At 50.4% G+C, this 19,318-nt stretch overlaps 2 non-coding genes across 2 annotated transcripts; both read right to left on the bottom strand.

Moving 5' to 3' along the window:
• Window positions 1-11,522: 11,522 nt before the first annotated feature.
• On the bottom strand, window positions 11,523-11,596 carry TRNAG-UCC (transfer RNA glycine (anticodon UCC)). The gene has a single exon. It is a non-coding gene; the product is annotated as a tRNA-Gly (tRNA).
• A 1,421-nt stretch (window positions 11,597-13,017) lies between these two features.
• On the bottom strand, window positions 13,018-13,091 carry TRNAG-CCC (transfer RNA glycine (anticodon CCC)). Its single transcript has one exon. It is a non-coding gene; the product is annotated as a tRNA-Gly (tRNA).
• Window positions 13,092-19,318: the final 6,227 nt, after the last annotated feature.

The raw sequence follows: 19,318 nt of genomic DNA, 5'->3' as shown, positions 1-19,318 counted from the left end.
TGCTCATCTCCTGTGAGAGCACCAAAGAATGGAGGGAGGCAGGCAGAGAAACAGGGATGTTCTAGCCACCCAGAGCCCCAGAGCTGAGTGCAGCACGCTATCATTCTCACAGCCCATGGTTACTACCTCTCCAGGTATATCACCGACTTGATAAGACATGAGTTTGAGCAAGCTACGGGAGTCGGTGATGGACAGGGAAGCCTGGCGTGCTGCAGTCCATGGGGTCGCAAAGAGTCGGACACGACTGAGCAACTGAACTGACTGACTGACTGAGGTACACCCACATTCAAGTATGCCTCTCCACTGTCTTGAGGTGTATCACAGCTTCCCACCCCTGGACTCCCCTTCCCCATCTAAACAAAGTGCTTTCATCGGTGCTCAACTCAAGGGAAGTATTAGCATCCCTTTTTACAGACAGGGAAAACAGGCTCAGAGAAGGGAAATGACTAATCCAGGTTTGCAGAGCAGATGCAGGACTGGAAGCTAATATTCTTTCTTTTCTTGGCTGCACCACATGGCATGCAGGATCTTAATTCCCTGACCAGGGATTGAACCCATGCCCCCTGCATTGGGAGCATGGAGTCTTAGCACTGGACTGCCAGGGAAGGCCCTTTGCTCAACTCCTTAGTTCAGTCTACAGAGTCTCCTGCACAGACTGGCCTTGCTTGTGTTTTTGACATCATCCATCACCACTTGGTGCCAGGATCTTGCCAGGCTGAACTACTTTCAGTTCCTCTAATGTCTGGGCTTTCTTCCCACCAGGCCTCTGCACATGCTGTTCTCTCTGCCTGGAATACACGTCACCCTCTCCCCTCCTTCCCCCTTAGTCAACTCTTATTTAGCCTCATGGCTCAGCTTTCCTTTTCTCCAGAAGGCCTTCATGGGTATCCCCTCCAGCACCCATGGTCAGGACTAGGAGCCCCCATCACACCCTGTACCTGCCCAGGGACAGCACCAACCTCCGCATCTCAGCGGACTGCTCTGACTTGGCTGTGTCCTGCTGGGGCTGGGGCTGGGGCTGTTGTGTTCAACTTTGTGTGCAAGACCTCATACACAGCAGGTGCTCAAATAATATTTGGCCAGTGAACAGAGGACCTGAGCAAATATTTCTGGAGCACCCATGTGCTAGTCTGAGCACTGGGCTGGACTCTGTGAGATCTAGACCCGTTTCTGTTTGCATGGCCCAGAGGTTACCTTCAAGGCAAGTCCCACGATAAGGCACTGAACAAATCAACAGCCAAGAGATTTGGAGCAGTGATTCCTGCTACAAAGAACATGAAGCAGGGTGTTATGGGAGGGATTGGCTGGTGAGGGAAAGCCTCTGAGGAGGTGAGACTTGAGCTGGGCCTGGGTGGGAACCAGCCATGAGCCTCTTGTTGACCATGAAAAGGTTTAGGGTAGACCATTCCAGGTCCTTCACTAGGGATTTAGCCTGGCCTGCAGAAGGACCAGCAGGAAGGGCATTGTGACTGGAGCAAAGTGCCAAGAGACAAGTCAGGAAAGCTGGTAAGAGTCAGACCACTTAAGGCTTTCTGGGCCACAGGGAGGAGTTTTATTCTAAGGGCAGTGAGCCTCTTGGACATCTCCCGCATCTTTCAACTTCCTGACTGCACCCTGCTTCATAAGATTAATTAAAAGGGCCCATTAAAATAGAATACTGAGGATCCCTACCAAAAATCTCAGGAATTCTTATGGAGGTTAGTGAAGTGAGTGAAAGTCACTCAGTCATGTCTGACTCTTTGTGACCCCATGGACTACACAGCCCATGGAATTCTCCAGGAGAAGCCTTTCCCTTCTCCAGGGGATCTTCCCAATCCAGGGATCAAACCCAGGTCTTCCGCATTGCAGGCAGATCCTTTACCAGCTGAGCCATAAGGGAAGCCCAGGAATACTGGAGTGGGTAGCCTATCCCTTCTCCAGAGGATCTTCCTGACCCAGGAATCGAACCAGGGTTTCCTGCGTTGCAGGCAGATCCTTTACCAACTGAGCTATGAGGGAAGCCCCTTATGGAGGTTAGGTCCTGCTAAGTCCCCCTGACTTTCGCTGATTTCTCAATCTCCCATCTGCTTTTACCTCCTTTGTGAGTCCCCCTTTACCTGTTCACTGACTAAGCCCTTCACCCCCAAAGTTCCACCGATTCCAGGCTGCGCATGGGGCACGCTTGGCCACTGGCTTGGAGCAAGCATTCAACAAGCAGCTGAGGAACTTCTCTGCGGTCCAGTACTAAAGACTCCACCTTCCAATGCAGGGGACTCGGACTCAATCTGTAGTTGGGAACGAAGACCCCACCTACCTCGGGGGAACTAAGCCCTCATGCCCGTGGGCTCTGGAACCCATGCGGTGCCACAACTCGAGAGGAGCCTGCGTACAGCAACAAAAGATCCCACGTGCCACAGCTAAGACCTGACGCAGCCATAAATAAATAAATAAATGTTAAAAATCAAAGATCCAGCATGCCCCAACAAAGATCGAAGATCCCCGTGTGCCAAAACTAAGACCTGGCACAGCCAAATAAATAAATAAAAAGAACAACATTAAAGAATCAAACAACTGAAAATTGTTAAACTCATGTCCATTATTATTATTATTATTATTATTATTATTATTTTGGCCACACCACACAGCCTGTGGGATACTAGTTCTCTAACCAGGGATGAAACGCAGGTCCCCTGCTGTGGAAGCTCAGAGTCCTAACCACTGGACCACTAAGAAGTCCCTACATATCCTGTTTTTAAAGAGCCCTTTTGTACATTCACATGCATATACAGGGCCACCATCACCACCACTGCACACACAGGCACATTCCCACATCATTTTTATCTCGATTTTCTCTACTTTAGCCCTAACAGCCTACCAAATGAGACCCTCCCTGTCTCCTACCCCAAAGTTTGCAAGCCCTCTGACTCCCACATTTTTGCCTTTTCTTTTTTTTTTTTTTTTTCCTATTGCCTTTTCTTAAACAACAGCATTATTGAGATACAATTCACATAACATTCACCCTTTTAAAGTGTACAATTCCGAGGTCCGTTAGCTATTTGCAAGGTTGTGCAACTATCACCACTATCTAATTCCAGTACATTTCATCACCCCACCAAAAAAACCTCATACCCATTAGCAGTCACTCCCCATTTCCCTACCCCTGGGGCCTCTGGCAGCCACTGAATTCACTTTCTGTCCCGATGGCTTCTAGACATTTTGTAGACATACAACCAGGCAATATGGGAGACCCAGGTTTGATCTGTGGGTCTGGAAGATCCTCTGCAGAAGGAAATGGCAACCCCTCCAGTATTCTTGTCTGGGAAATTCAATGGACAGAGGAGCCTGGTGGGCTGTCCATAGGATTGCAGAGTCAGACACGATTTAGCAACTAAACAACAATAGCAAAAATGGTAATTACATGTTTAACATTTTGAGGGATTACCAAATTGTTTTGCACGGTGGATGGGCCATTTTACATTGCCACATGCACCAAACAGGGGTTCCAATTCTCCACATTTTTGCTAACTCTTATAATCACCAACTCCTTAAAAAAAATTCTAGTCTTCGTAGTGACTGTGAAGTGTTATCTCCTGGTTTTGGTTTGTATTTCCCTAAAGACTAATTATGTCAAGTGTCTTTTGTTGTTGTTCTTATTGACAATTTGTATATCTTCTTTGGAGAAATGTCTATCAAGTCCTTTGCCCGTTTTTCGCTTGGGTTCTTGCCCATTTCTTAGGCAGAACTGTCTATTTTGTCTACTGCAGAGTCTCCAGGACTAGCTTTCCAAAACTGTCCCTTTTGTTTTGCTCATCAAATCTGTTTCTCCTGATTGAATTCTGCAGCCACCTATGAAACCAAGTGGTTATATACATTGTATTCATTGTCTCATCTCACTGTCTCAACCTAAGAGATGGAGATAAAAATCTTTCTATGATTTTACACATGAGGATTTAGGGACTGGCTAGGATCACACAGCTAGATAATTAAGAGGGTGAGATTCGTTCCCTTAACTGTCAAACTCCAAAAAAGCCCCATGCTTTTCCTACTAACTAGTACGATCGTGTCTCCTGACTTCTGGACGTGTTTATCGCTACTGTAATAAAGGGAAACGCAGGGTCAGAAAAGGATCAGTTTTTCTGGGTCACAAAGATCAGGGATCAGGTCGAGGGATTCTCACCTCCGCCCCCAAATCCTCCTCCCAGTCCCACACGCTCAGTGGCGTGGACCTGGAGGGGGTGACTTGGCTGGGCCTTTCCGGCCCAGTCGGATCGCGCCTTCCTGCTGAGTCACGGCGGAGGGGCAGGGCGGCGTGGACGCCCCAAAAAGAGAGAGACTAGGAGCCGCCCTGCGTGGGAACCGAAGCCCCGCCTCTGGCTCCAGGGTAGCCTCTTGATTGGAGAGCCGTGAACTGATATAGCCAATCACAGCAAGCTGCGGCTTGCTGTGGGGCGGAGCCAAAGGCAAAGGCACCACCTCCCCTCCTATCCGAGAATCTGCCCTTTCCGGGCGCGCCCCTCGGGGCTTTTGGGAGCGTGCTGGGCTCCGCTACTGGAAAGGCGGGTGTGCCTGCTACTGGCGTGGAAGCGTGGTGCCACCTATGCGGGGTCAGGAGGAAAGGGTCAGGAAGAATGCCCAAGAACCTGGGGTGAAGGCGAGATTTTCTAGTCTGTGCGGCCATTCTCAGTTTACAAAAAGCGTTTGACACTCCACCCGCCCCCAATCGGGCCAGTCTGGGATCTTTATTCTTGTTTTAGGGGAGGATTACCCTGCAGAAGACTGCTAAGATTATAAGGCCAGTTTTTATTAAAACCGGCATTTGGATGGGGCGGGCCCAGGTACTTGCAGACATGCATACTAGGCTGAGTTTCAAGACCAGCAGCTTAGAGGCACCCCGACAAAGGCCTGGGCGTGCAAGGTTGGCCCTGAGGGTCTTTGAGATGTAGACAAGGGGCAGGGAGGGTGGTCTCTGGATCTCAACAGTTTGTTCATCAAACTCATAGTCTAGGCCCTGTCTCTCCCTACCCCCACCTCGCCCCCACCCCTCCCCCTACCCTGCACCGCTCTCCACCCACTTCTCTGGCCTCTGCCCTAGGTCTTGGTCTGCTTAAGCTTATCTTACTCTCAAAGACTGCAAGCAGCCTTTCTTCCTCTCAACCTCACTCAGCTACTCAGTAAATATTAATATTTGAGCCCTTCCTTGTGTCAGACTGGAGCAAACAGCGCATCACAGGGCCAACCAGGTCTCTGCTCCTGTGGACTTTACAGTCTAGGCAGGAGATAGACCAATGATTCCATGAAATACTGGTGAGAGTTGGGTGGGAGAGGAAGAGAGTGCTAAGTCTGGGGCAGTTTTCAGAGCATTCTTGCCTGGAGAGTTCCATGGACAGAGGAGCCTGGTGGGCCATACAGTCCATGGGGTCAAAAAGAGTCAGACATGACCGAGCAGCGTAACACTAGAACTAAATGAGTACTCCATGGAGACTTGAGAGTCCCTTGGACAGCAAGGAGATCAAACCAGTCAATCCTAAAGGAAATTGACCATGAATAGCCATTGGAAGGACTGAAGTTGAAGCTCCAATACTTTGGCTACCAGATGCGAAGAACTGACTCATTGGAAAAGACCCAAAGAGAAAGAGATTGAAGGCAAAAGGAGAAGGGGGCTGCAGAGGATGAGATGGTTAGATATCATCACTGGCTCAATGGACATGAATTTGAGCAAACTCCAGGAAATTGTAGAGGACAGAGGATCGTGGCATGCTGCAGTCCATGGGGTCGTAAAGAGTCAGAGGATACTTAGTGACTGAACAACAACTGAGTCTAGGAGGAGGGACCAGGGAAAGCTTTTGAAAGAAAATAGCTTTTAACCAGATGAAAGGGAGCCTGGACTTACTGGAGGAATGGAAAAAGAAGCAGGTGGCTGGAACAGAGGCTCAAGAGAAGACAGTGAATTGAGATGGGAGGAGAGCCTTTGTAGGCTCATTAATGGTTAGGAAGATTATCCTGAAGGCACTAGGAAGCTAACGAGAGGATTTTAAGCAGAAGAGAGACATAATAGGATTTGAGTTTTAAAAAGATCACTCTAAGTATCCTGTGGAGAAGGGGTAGATAGTAGGAGAAGAAGATGGAAACAGGAAAACCAGCTGTATTAATGCAGGGGAGCCGTGATGATGGTTCAAACTCTGGTAGAAGCAGTACAGACCATGAACATAGGGATGAACTGTTGACCTGTCCAAGGGGGGCTGTAATGCCTTGGGAGCCTAAGAGTGGCACTCCCTCTGTGAGGCCTCCTTTATTCACTCATTTATTCTTTCATTCAACAAATATTTGAGCACCACTCTGGCCAGAAATTATGCCTGGTTTCCCAGGGAGAGAGGCTGCCATCTGACCCAGTTGGGCTGGAAGGGAAAGGGTAATGTCTGCAGATGGATTGGTACAGAACTCACTGGGACCCCACAGCTGTACAATACTGAGACATTGGTGTGGGGTTCCTCTGCATTCCAGCTCCTGCCAGAGCCTCACCTCATCTCTGCTGCCAGCCAGCCAGTGAATTCAATTCCTACTTGGCTGATGGAGAAACTGATGCTCAAGAGAAGGGACTGACCTGTCCAAGGTCACCACCCTGAGCTAGAGGCAGACTTGGAACCTGAGTATCCAGGTTCCCACTGGCTTCTCTTCCCACCGCAGTCTGGCTGCCCACATTTGGGTTGTTTTAGGCTCCGAGCGCCTCTCCACCACTGTCAGGCAGGAGGAGAAGCTGCAGACAGAGGGGCGCCTGCTCCCTGCCTCTCTGCGTCCAACTCCGGCCCCGAGATTGCAGTATTATTAGCAACAACCCACGACTGCGCAGAGCTGTGCAGCCTCCAGCTTGCCAAGGGACTTCACATGCAATATCTCATTTGATCCATCTGGCCTCGCCAGGAAGTGAAAATTATTATCCCCACTTAACAAGCGAAGAGACTAAGGCTTAAAGACATAAACTATTATGCATCTGATGAACTCCACTGAGGTTCAAAAACATATGTATCCATTGACCTCTGATCCCCTGCAACTGTGCTGGGTTCCATAGAATGCAAAGATGAATAGGATCTGGACTCTGACCCTAAAGAGGAGATAATCTGTAAGGATACTGTGCATATACATTCCTAGCCCTTGAGTAAGACCCTGGTGTATGCAGCTTTGGAGAAATGTGGGCTCAGAAGCAGAAGGAGTCACTCCTAGGGACTTCCCTGGTGGTTCAGGGGCTAAGACTCTGCATCCCCAATACAGGGAGCCTGGGTTCAATGCCTGCTCAGGGAACTGGGTTCCACATGCTGCAACTAAGAGTTTGCATGCTGCATGGTGAAGAGCCCTTGTACTGCAACTAAGACCTTGCACAACCAAATAAAATAAATAAATTAATAAATAAAAAAAAAAAGAAGTCACTCCTAGAAGAAGTTCTGGGAAGTCTTCTGGAAGAGGAAGCACTTAAGCTGGAGTTGGAAGGCCAAGGACTGGGATAGACAGGACTAGGGTTCCCTTGATGTCCCTTCCCAGCATCCTGGGCCCGTCTTCTCATCATGTGTCTTTATTTGTCTCACCCACCAGGTATGGTGCACCAATAAGTACCCAACATTTGAATCAGTGGAAGGACAAGTAAATGGTGGAGAGGCAGAACGAGGCCAGTGTGCAGGCAACCCTGATGATCAGGAGGGTTCCTCCAGCCCAGTTGTGGAGGACTACCATCTGGGGCAGAGCTCTTGGGTGGGTGGGACAGAGCGATGATCCATGTCCTTTCATCCCTATGTCGTTGGGGCTTGGCAGTCAGCATAAGTGCTGGGGTTTGGGGGTGAGGGGAGATGGGTTGTTGTTTAGTCTTCCAGTTATGTCTGACTCTTTTGCAACACTATAGACTGTAGTCCACCAGGCTTCTCTGTCCATGGGATTCTCCTGGCTGGAATACTGGAGTGGGTTGCCATTTCCTTCTCCTGGGGAGCTTCCCAACCCAGGGATGGAAGCCGCATCTCCTTATTGGCAGGTGGATTCTTTACCACTGAGCCACCTGGGAAGGCCAGGGAAGTGGGTAGGAGCTTTTAATTTGGTGAGATCTTTACCACTGATTCCTGGATCAGGAAGATCCACTGGAGAAGGGATAGGCTACCCACTCCAGTATTGTTCAGCTTCCCTTGTGGCTCAGCTGGTAAAGAATCTGCCTGCAATGTGGGAGACCTGGGTTTGATCCCTGGGTTGGGAAGATCCCCTGGAGAAGGGAAAGGCTACCCACTCCAGTATTCTGGCCTGGAGAATTCCATGGACTGTATAGTCCATGTGGTCGCAAAGAGTCGGGCATGACTGAGCGACTTTCACTTTTAGCAGTGGTGCAGCCCTGGGAACTGGGGTCACAGCCTAATCTCCTGACTCCCCACCTCTGGCCTAAACTACTTGGCCAGATTTTTGGAACTCTCCCCAAACGATGCCAGAACAGAAGACGTCAGTTGCCTCCAAGTTCTTGTGAGACCTGAAGGACAGCCTTGACGCCCAGGTTACTCAGGTCCCCTGTGGGGCAGGTGAAGACATGTCACAACCACTGAACATTGGGTGGCTGTTTCCATCTTACTGATGGTGATGAAGACTGCAGGGAGGTCAATGGTTGCCAGATCTCAGAGTTAGTGAGAGGCAGAGCGGGGTGGGGGGTGGGGTGGGGATGTCCGTGACTCCCAAGCAGATCCCTTCTCCCACTTCCTGCTGCCCTTGAGGAAACCCTGGGGGCACTCTTCAGTCTTTAGCAAGAGTCACCCGACTGGGCTTCCTGCAGCAGGTGGTGCAGATGGAAGGGATGCTGTGGCTGCCTGGCCTGGTGGCCTCTGCCTTCCCAGAACAGTCATCCATCTTGCACTGATTGGGTCCATCCCAGCAGCTTCTGGAATGAGCCATGGGCACGTGGCCAGCGAGCTCAGCACCTTCTCTCCACGATTCTGTCTTAGCCATCCTGCTTTCCTGTCTGTCTCTCTGTCCTGTCGGATCCTTGTCTCTGTTTATTTCTCTTTTTTTTTTTTTTATTGCCTGCCTCGGGGCCTCCTCCTTGATCTTTCCCTGCCCCAGGAATAACCCCAGAATGTCCAGCGCCTAGGGAATTACAGTGGCCTCTACTCTGCCTGGTGCCTGTCCTCAGCCACCTGCACGCCCCAGTGGACAAAGAAAGTACAAAGCAGGGGAATACCGTGGTCACACTCCCCTTTGCTCAAGCCCCTGGCTTCCTCTTCTCTGGTTGTGAAGTTCAGGAGGCCCAAATCATCCCATCTTCCTCCCAAGGTAGACGTGCTGGCGCAGAGATCAGAGTTATGGGAGCAAGATGCAAGGGTGGCAGGGCCCTGTGCCTGGCAGAATGGAAAGACATGAAGGTTCAAGCCACTAGCTGCCCGTGTGCCACGCTGCTTCTTCCAAACCCCCTGGGCAGACCCCCTTCCTTGGGGCCCAAAGCTTGTAGCTCTGTGAACTATCCCTGTGCCCTCAAAGCCTGGTCCTGGGTGGCCTTCCTTAGGCTTTGACCCCAAGTGGTCATTTTCATCCTTCCCCAGGCCCTGCCTCATCCTGGGGACTTTCCAGCATCCACAGGACATAGTGTCTTTAACTGGAGCCTCTCAAGGGAGTCTTTGCACTAGCGCCTGTCCACTCCTCAGAATTTTCTGCTGCTCTTGGGGGGCTTCCCACTCTCCTAATGCTCTGGCACCCCCACTTCACTGCTCCCTCTGCCTGCTCTTCCCTGTCCCTGAGCCTTCTGGCCTCTGACCTCCTCCTGCCTTGATTTCCCCACCTTGCCCCATCTGTGTCCTTGACCAGTCTTAGCACCCACTCATTTGATATATTGAGCCCTCTTGGCCCCCAGTCTCTTGGCCACAGCCGACTGCTGCCTGCCGGGGTGGTCTGACCGCCACCTTTGCAGCTCCTGATCCACAGCGCTGAGTGAGAACTGCTGGAAAACCACGGGGCCCAGCAGATGGGGGCCCGGTGCACACGGCCTCCAGGCCCAGCTGGTTCTTCTCCAAGTTCACTCCCCCACCCTCCCCAGAGGCTCCCTCAAACCTTCAGCCTGTTCACCAGCCTCTTCCCCTCCTCCACCCATGACTCAGCAGATGACTTCAGCTTCTTCTTGGAGAAGAAGTTTCCCAGGAACCTCCCTGCTTCGCTCGAAAGTCTCCACCTGCCTTCCATCCCCACTCACCCCTCCTCCAGGGCTCAAGACCTCTCCCACAAGTCAATTCATTTACCTGCTCCTCCCACCTCACCCCCATCCTTCCAGCCTCTCTCCCTCTCCAGACTCTCCCCGAGGCTTTTAAACAACCCCCAGCCTTTTGCAGACAAAGGAAACCCTCCCTTGGTCCTGAGCCACCAGCAATATCAGCTTCTCTCTCTTTCATCTGACCATTAAATGACGGATGAAAATAGTCATTTCTGTAACACAGTATTGTAAATCAACTGTACTCTAGAATAAAATTAAAATTAAATTGAAAAAAAGAGAGAGACAACAGTCATTTCCAAATTCTGATTCACCACCTTGCTAACCCCTGCCATTCTGAACCAGTACAGCTCAATTCCACTAAAATTGCACTTGCCGAGGTTGACAAAGATGCCCTAGCTCAGCAAAGGCCTGCTTCTGTGTCCTTCCAGTTTTCTGAAGGCACGTGGCACCATGAGGAATGGATGGTCACATCTAGTGCTTCCTGGTGATCCCTCCAGGTCTCCTGAGCCTGTCTTCACTGGCCCACCCTGATCTCGGGTGGCCTCGGCCTGCACTGGCTTCGAGCAGGGCTTGGGTTTCCAACCAGAGATTGAAGCTGGGTCGCGATGGAGAAAGCACCAGACCCTAGCTACTGGACCAATGATCAGTGACAAGGGCCCTGGCTCTTCAGCTTTGCAGAAAAGGATTCCCATAAAAACGGAAAGTAGTGAAGCAAGTGAAGTATTTATTAAGAGGAAATGAGTACAGAACATGTGGATAGATATGCACATGGGCAGACTCAGAGGGAGAGCTCTTGAATTGCACTCTCATGGCAGTTAGAATTACTTTTGTGGGGTATTTCTTCTAGGTTTCCTTTGGCCACTCATTTTGATTTGCCTGGTTCACAGTCTACATTTGGCCCATCTCAGGATCCTCCCATGTGGGTGCACGCATGTCTTAGCCAAGATGGATTTTACCGAAAAGGAGTCTGGGTAAGGAACATCCCTTGACATGACTCCCCCTTGACCTCCATGGAGCCTTTTCTGCACACGTGTGGTTGGGGAGGTCTCCAGACTTTGCGAAAAGAAATCTGTGGCCTGGGCAGGGCCCAGCCTCCTCCCTTAGTTTCCTGCTGCTCTTGGAGTTTTGGTCCATGGGGAATGAACCTTCCATAGCTTTACTCTGAGGGGCGGGGGGCAGGGCCCATCTGCCTCCTGTCTCAACCCCATACCTCACTCCCTGCTCATTTATACTCTTCATTTTAAAATATATATATTTAATTAATTTGGCTGCACCAGGTCTTATATTACAGCCCTTGGGATCTTTAGTGGCAGCATACTGGATCTAGTTCCCTGACCAGGGATTGAACCCGGGCCCCCTTACATTGGAAGTGCAGAGTCTTAGCCACTGGACCACCAGGGAAGTCCCCCACTTATATTCTTTAAAGGCCCATGGGTCCACCACCCACTGCAAACTCAAATTTCTAGGCTGGGACCCAATCTGGGCATCTCACCTCCCAAACTGAACTTGTCCTCTTTCCCTTAACCCTGCTCTGTCGAGGAGAATGGGACTCTCCCTGTCTACCCACTTGTCTAGGAGTCATGCTGGGCATCTCCTCCAGTCACCACTGCTGCCCTACCCCCACTCCCACCACCTCTCACAGTGGCTGTTATAGGAACACCCCCACCCCAGTGGTCTCCCTTCTGGTCTCCCCATCCGGCCCACCCTCTCCTCCAACTTCCAGAGTGGCCATTCTAAAATGCAATCCTGACTCCTCCTCTCCCTTGCTTGAAATCTCCCCTGGCTGAAAAATCCAAAGGGCAGAATCTGGTCCAGTCTGATCCAATCCAGTCTCAGATTCCCAACCTCAGGACTTTCTTGGGACTGGTTTTATTTATCCTCCCCTCCCTGACGCCCCCAAACCTAGGAAATCCCCAAAGTTTTCTTTGAAGGCTTCTGATTTGCACAGGGTGACTAGAGTTCAGATCATTTCAGTGAAGAGCAGAAAGTGTCAAGGTTTTCGTATTAACCCAAGTGGCTTGTTCTGTGCTAATGGATCATTAGTTCTGCGTTCCAGAATTAACAGAGATCCAGAGGATCAGTGATTTGTTTAAGGTTATTTAGCCCATCATTGGCTCAGCCGGTCTCCAGTGTTCTGTTTGCAGCCCCAGGTCCCTGAATCCAGCATGGACAGCCACTGTCTTGGGCAGGATGCCTGGAAACTGCTGTCCCTCCAACTTCTCCAGGAGGGCCTTGGCTTTGACTCATCCTCCTGGGGAATACACTCCTTCCCACTCTCCTGAGAGAGCAGGTCATTCACTTCCTCTCTCAGTCTCCTCCTCCTACCCAGCTTTATCTGCATCCTCCCATGGGAGAGGTTAGAACTAAACCCAGCTATGTGTAGGGAGTCAGGCCTGCCTTCACCCCTCCAGTGAAGAACAGGAGACACGAGAACCTCCTTCATGACTCAGCCCTTCCATTTACTAGTTGTGTGGCCTAGACAGGTTACTTAACCTCTCTGTGCCTTGGACCCCTCATCTATAGTGTGGAAGAATGGGGTAAATGCATATGCGCTCCTTTGTTTTCTCACTTAGTGGCCTTTCCTTGCCATCTGAGTGTTAGAAACGAGGTGAGGACTTAGGGGGAGAAATTATAGACTCCGAGGCAGCCTCTGATATAGGCACGTGGCTCAGCCCAAGTTGGTGTGACTGCCCTGCCTGGGGTTGGAGGCCCAATCTCCATTTGTCATAAAGTGCTCTCAGGCCTTGTATAACCCTCTGGGCATACATTTCTTTCTTCTCTCTCACTCTCTTTTTTTTCTAGTTGCAACATGTGGAATCTAGCTCCCTGGCCAGGGATCAAACCTGGGCCCCCTGCATTTGGGAGTGCAGAGTCTTAACCACTGGACCACCAGGGAAGTCCCTGGGCACAGGTTTCTTGACTTGGACGAGGAGGGAGGTCAGGAGCTCAGTACCGTATACCTTGGTCATCCATCTCTTTGGCCACCTCTCCATTCCCATTATGCACCAAACATTATAGATGGAGGAGAAAAAAAAAAAAGATCATGCTAAAATCTACTCTTTGTTCCTGGAGAAATTTGTTCAATGTGGAGACAAAAGGGCTTTACCTGCTCTAGCCTTAAATGTAAAAGGCTTTGGGGGAGAAAAAGGGCTCTCCTTTTTCTTATGACATCCGAAGGTAGAATGAGGAACAATAGGGAAAGGGACCTGGGAACCTGAGTGTTGTCCCACAGAGGAAGCAGGGCTTCAGGAAACTGCCTGTCGCCAGAGGTTTGCTCGCAAGGGCTGACGCACAGCAGATGGGGTGCTATATAAGGGACTTCTCTATTGGATGAACAAAGGTCCTTCTGGCTGTCCCTTCCGGTTTACCAACCTGTCCGGGAAGTCAGGGAGGAAACCTGGTTGGTTCTGAAACCTAGAAGACAGGGCAAGCCCCATGCTCCTGAGTCATCTCGATTCGCTTCAGGCTTGCTGAGGAGCTAGTGCCTTTTCTCCTGTCTGTCCTCAGGCTCAGAGCACGGAGTTGGTGCTGAGTGTCTGTGCCTGCCTCCCGTCCCCTGGTGCAGCCTGGGCTCCGGTCTGCCCGCTGCGTCAGCACCCGCGTTCCTATTACATGATCAAGTGGGGTTTGCAGTCTGGAAGCATTAGTGCTGGGCTGACTCGGCAGAGTGGCCAACGCAAGAAAATGCCAGTTCCGTACCTCTTCGGCCAGCTCTCTGAGGCCTCATGGCTACACCACTTCCTCTTTGATCAGCCCAGCCTGCCCTTCTTCAGGGTTCCCAGGGTCTTTGGAGGTCACTCTGGCAGACCATTGATGGTGGCAGAATCCCCCAGAGAGCTTCAGGTTCCCAGACCCCACGGTTGGAGATCTTGATCCACTCTATTGGACCTGGGACTCTGGATTCTAGACAAGTTCCCCTTGTCTAGGTATTGGCAGAGTGGCCATTCTGAAATGCAAATCAGACCCCATCTCTCCCTTGCTTGATATCTTCTCTGGCTGAAGAATCCAAAGGGCAGAAACTGATCCGTTCTGAGATTCCCAGCCTCAGGGCTTTCTCAGAACGGGTTTTATTTCTCCTCCCTTGGATGTTGGGGAACTGCGATGCACAGCCAGGTTGAGAATCACTGCTGGGCATTACCTCCAAGTGGCCGGTCTCCTGGCCTTGCTTCTCTACTGGTCCCTCACCGCTGATTCCAGTCCCACCCTGTCCAGACTCGGCCCAGGCCATCACTGGACAGCTCCAGCTGATGGAGAAATTGCCTCTTGGAAATGAACAGAAACTGATGGGCTCTCTGCAGCTTGTTAGTCATTCAGTCGTGTCTGACTCTTTGCAACCCCATGGACTGTACCCAGCCAGGCTCCTCTGTCCATGGGATTTCCCAGGCAAGAACACTGGGGTGGGTGTCCACTTCCTTCTCCAGGATTCTTCGCCACCCAGGGATCGAACCTGGGTCTCCTGCATTGTAGGCAGATTCTTTACTGTCAGCCACCAGGGAAGGTTGGCGTCTTCTAAAAACAGAAAGCCCCTGCCTCATTCCCTGTGGTGGGTAGGTTGCCACCAGCCCCATCACTGTGGCTCCCCGCTGAGTCATTTGCCCTTTGTTGGAGTCAAGCATCAAGACCTTGACTTCAGACCCCTCTACTGAGTCAAGAACACATTCAGAGGGCATAATGGAGAGTTCCCTTTGAGATTTGGGGGGGTTGTAATGGGAGGTCCATATTGGGGAAGCACTTGGCCCAAGTTCACACAGATGAGTTTGAGAAGAGTCTATCCCAGGCTCCTCTGCTCTGGAAAGTCCATCTTGTGAATGGAGACAGACCACACAGCACATGTAACTTCCCCGACTAGGGATCCAGCTCGTGCCCCTTGCAGTGGAAGCACGTAATCTTAACCACTGAGCTACCAGGGAAATCCAACAAAGGCCTTTTTTTTTTTTTTTAATGGTGATGAACATTCCCTTGGTGTGGTAAACTTTGAAGTGGGCCTCTTTAGGGGAATGCAAAACTTAAAACGGAAAGATGTATCAGACTTTTCAATCTCTCCCTCCTTTCAGCCCAATCAGTTTTAGGGGATCTGAGAGACCCTAGATTTAGGGAAGCTGGTTTGGTTAGCAGTGGTCAGACACACGGAACAGAGAATTTCTGCGGTTGTCAGCCCCATGTTAACAGGCTGTCTTTGAAATCCTCTGTCTGGCTCTTCTTCAAGACCATCCTGTCTGGCTGTGGCTGTATCTGCTCCTGGATTTGTTTACGGTTCTGCCTTCCTGAGTTTTGGCCACAATTTGATCATGGCCATTTGTTTGGAGGCAAAACCTTTTAAGTCCTCTTCAAGAGGTAAGACCATCACCAGGTGATTCATTCTTGAAGCAGAGCCTTTTTCATTGAACAAAACTTCCCTGAGCACCTGCTCCATGCCAGGCTCGGAGCTCAGAGGTGACTCAGATGGATCTGTCTTTGAGAAATCCACTTGTAAGACCACAGGGGAAGACAAAGTCCCATACCTATAAGTGCAGTGACAAGGTCTAGAGCCAGTGCTGGGAGCTGGAGGGAGCTCCTGGGGGAGTGGTCAGTTCAACACGCAGTGTCTGAGTATGAAAGCTGAAGAGGTGGGATGGCATGGGGGGTAAGAGTTGAAGGAGTTGAGATCCACTGCTGGGCAACACCTTTGCGTGGCCAACCTTCTGGCCCTGGTTCTCTGTTGGTCCCTCTCCCCTGATTCCTGTCCCATCCTCCCGTCTCTATCCCAGCCTTTGAAAAGGGTCAAAGTCGGAAGGGGGCACTGCCTGGTCAGCAAATGCCTTTCAAGTGTCCTATGTGAGATGTAGCCAGGAGGTAGGAAGGAACCTCGGGAGAAGCCTGTAAACTCCAGGCTAGAGAGCAGGGACTTTGATGCATATGCAATGGGAGTGGCACGCATGGCAAAGCCAAGGCGAGGGAAGGAGAAGATCGAAATGTTAGTCACTCAGTCATGTCCAACTCTTTTCGATCTCGTGGACTGTAGCCTGCCAGGTTTCTCTGTCCACCGGATTTCCCAGGCAAAAGTTCTGGAGTGGGTTGCCATTTCCTTCTCCAGAGTATCTTCCTGACTCAGGGATCGGACCCAGGTCTCCTGCATTGCAGGCAGATTCTTTACCGTCTGAACCGCTAGGGAAGCTAGGAGAAGATGGGAAGCACATATAGAACCATCTTTCAGTTCTTATCCTGGAGACACTCGGGAGACACTCAGGTAGGGTATTTAACAGGCTGGAGGACCTTAAGAAGAATCCATCCAATTCTGTTATTTTATAGATGTACACTCTGAGGCCCAGAGAGGTAAAGTGGCTTGTTCAAGGTCACCCGGCAGGATCAATAGCAAAGTCAAGGCTTCAACCGGTGGGTCCTGCCTCCCAGCACAGGCTTCCTCCACTAGTGGCTCTCCTATCCTCAGGGAGGGAGGCGGCCCACCAAGATCTCCCTGTCGTCCTTTGCCTCCGAATCTGTCCTGCGCCCTGCCCCTACTGCAGACCTGCCTGTTAGGGCAGCCACTGGGAAGTGTTCCCAGAGGACAGGGTGGGGAGCATTGCCGGTCTGCTTCGGAAGATGCTGCTGCTGCTGCTGCTGCTGTTGCTGCCTCCGCACCAATCAGGGAGCTTTCTAGCCGCAGAAAGAAGCCAGGAGCCAGGGGATGGGGCTGCAGTGATTTACGACTGCCCAGAAACAGCAGGACACTAATGTCTCCGGCTGGCCTCTTTGTCCGCCAATTCAGCCCTCAGAAGATGCCTCTAAAGGTCATCTCCTCCAGCACTGGAGATGGAGCAAAGGGTTAGCCACACAGGGCGTGTGCCCAGTGCCCCTGTGTCAAGTCAGTCCCCAGAGGGCAAGGCTCCTCCTTTCCCAAAGAGGTAGACTCTCAAGAGTTTGGGCAGGAAAGGGTGCCCTTACCGCCTGAAGTCCAGAAGATCTGCCTGGGTTTGATCTGCCTGGGTTTGAATTCAGGCTCTAGGGGTCGCTGATGTGTGGCCATTGGTTGGTCATACAGCTGAGATCTCTGTGTCTTGGCTTCCAAGTCTAAAAAAAAAACCCGAGATGGGGACTTCCCTGGTGTCCAAGGGGTAAGACTCTGGGTTTCCTCTGCACAGGGTGCGGGGTTGATCCCTGGCTGGGGAACTAAGATCCCACATGCTGCACAGCTAGAAAATATTTAAAAGTAAAATAAAAAACAAAGATGACTCCGAGCCTCTCAACTCTGGCACTGAACCAGCTACCAGGTCTGCAGACAGATTCCCTGTTTCCACAGCTAAAGAATGTGAATAGCCTTCCATTTCAGATGAGGAACAGGCTGACTCTAATCTAGAACTCATCATGGCTGGGTGGAGCATTGAGTTTAATTTCTCACTTCAAAGGTGGGGAAATTAAGAGCCAGAGAGGACACAGGTCTTGCACACAGAGCTGGGGGCCAGGCAGAAGGCAAAATGACTAGTTCTCCACCTCCCTGCTCCAGGTTTGTTTCAGCAGTACCACACAGAGGGGAGGAGGAAACCAGAATACTAAGCCACTTGTTCTATGTCATGTCACCATGCCTTTAAAACAGTCCTCTAAACAGCTGGGGCCACTGGGCAGATGCAGATGTAACCCTAGAGTCTTAAAAAGAATTGAAAGGGAAAGGAAGGCAGGGCCATCAGAGAGGGGTCCCAACATGGAGACTGCTGATGTCAATCCTGTTTCACTTTAGAACATCCTTTTCTTTGCATCGGCTTTACTTTTTCCCCAGATTTGGCCTGGATTTTTATTTTTTCCCTTTCCATTGGACTGGTCAAGGAAAGAAGTGAGGTGAAGAAAGGCAGCCTGAAATGTGCCAGAAAGTTCCCGAGGTCTAGCTTCTGGGTCCTAAATCACTGACTGGGTCCTGAATCACTGATCCATTTAATCCACTTGCAGACAAGCAAGGTTAGCTGTAAGGGTTCCTTCCTACAGACCTGGGATGCCCAGGCCAAAAAGGACTGAGGCCTGTCCTGCAGAGAGGAAGAGAAAGGAAGAGGAAGGACTTGGCAAACAGGCATGTAAGAGACAGAAGGAAGTGGGAGGGTGTATTCACCAGCAGGATTGCATTTTGTTGGGTGGTGTAGTAAGAGAGGAGGGACCAGATCCCATGTTGGAGGAGGGGTGAAGAGAGCTATTTCTAGACTCTTCTCACTCAGGCCATCTCCTCCACTCCTGCCAGAACAGTCTCCCTGAACACATGCATGCATTCATTCATTTCACACATTCTACATATGGATGCTGTGCCAGGCACTGTGCTCAGCACTGAGGAAACAACGATGATGGAAACCAAATGCAAACCTAGTCCTTTCCTGCCCTGCTTCAAATCTCACAGGTATTCTATTTATTTGGGAAGAAAGACTTCGTTCCCTTGCCTGCCATTCAGGACTCCCCAAGTTCTGTCTCCTGACTCCATCCCCAGTCCCTACTACCCATCACTTCAGGCACCAAATGACACTGGATTCTTTGTCTAACAATACACATGTCAGGGAGGAATCTGCCTCTGAGTCCCTTGCTTGTCCCTTCTGCCTGCTTTCAAATTCTACACATCTTTTTATTTTTTTGCCTTTCATTTCACTTTAATTAATTTATTTTAAATCCTATACATCTTTAAGGGAGTGGGTTGGAAATGTTAACAGCTTTTCAAAACCTCTTCCTGGGAAGTCCTTGGGGGTCCAACGGTTAGGACTCCATTCTCTTATTGCCCCGGGGCAGGGGTTCAATCCCTGGTTGGGAAGCTGCCTAGGAGCAGGTGAAAAAAAAAACAACAAAAAAACCAAGCAACAAAAAACAAACCCTTTTTCTATCTAGCATGAAAGAATTAAAAAACAAAACAACAGAACTTAACACACTCTGAATTCCTTGAGGGCAGGGTTCCATGCTGTCTTCCTCCAGTGCCTAGCATAGAGCCTGGACTATTCCTTCACAGAAATTCCCTCACTCTCAGTTCTCATACACAACACTTCCTGCCCACTAATTTTTGTTTGTTTGTTTTAAACTAGTTATAATTTTCTAATGTACTCTACACATTATCTTTATTTAGCCTATTTTCTTGGGCAGAATTTGTTGTTGTTCACTGCTGTATCGCATTGCTTAGAACAGCGC

The sequence above is a fragment of the Odocoileus virginianus genome, chromosome 33 (assembly GCF_023699985.2).
Source record: "Odocoileus virginianus isolate 20LAN1187 ecotype Illinois chromosome 33, Ovbor_1.2, whole genome shotgun sequence".
NCBI classification, from domain to species: Eukaryota; Metazoa; Chordata; class Mammalia; order Artiodactyla; family Cervidae; genus Odocoileus; species Odocoileus virginianus.
Note: the sequence above shows the minus strand (reverse complement) of the source record. Positions and strands in the feature narration are given on the sequence as shown.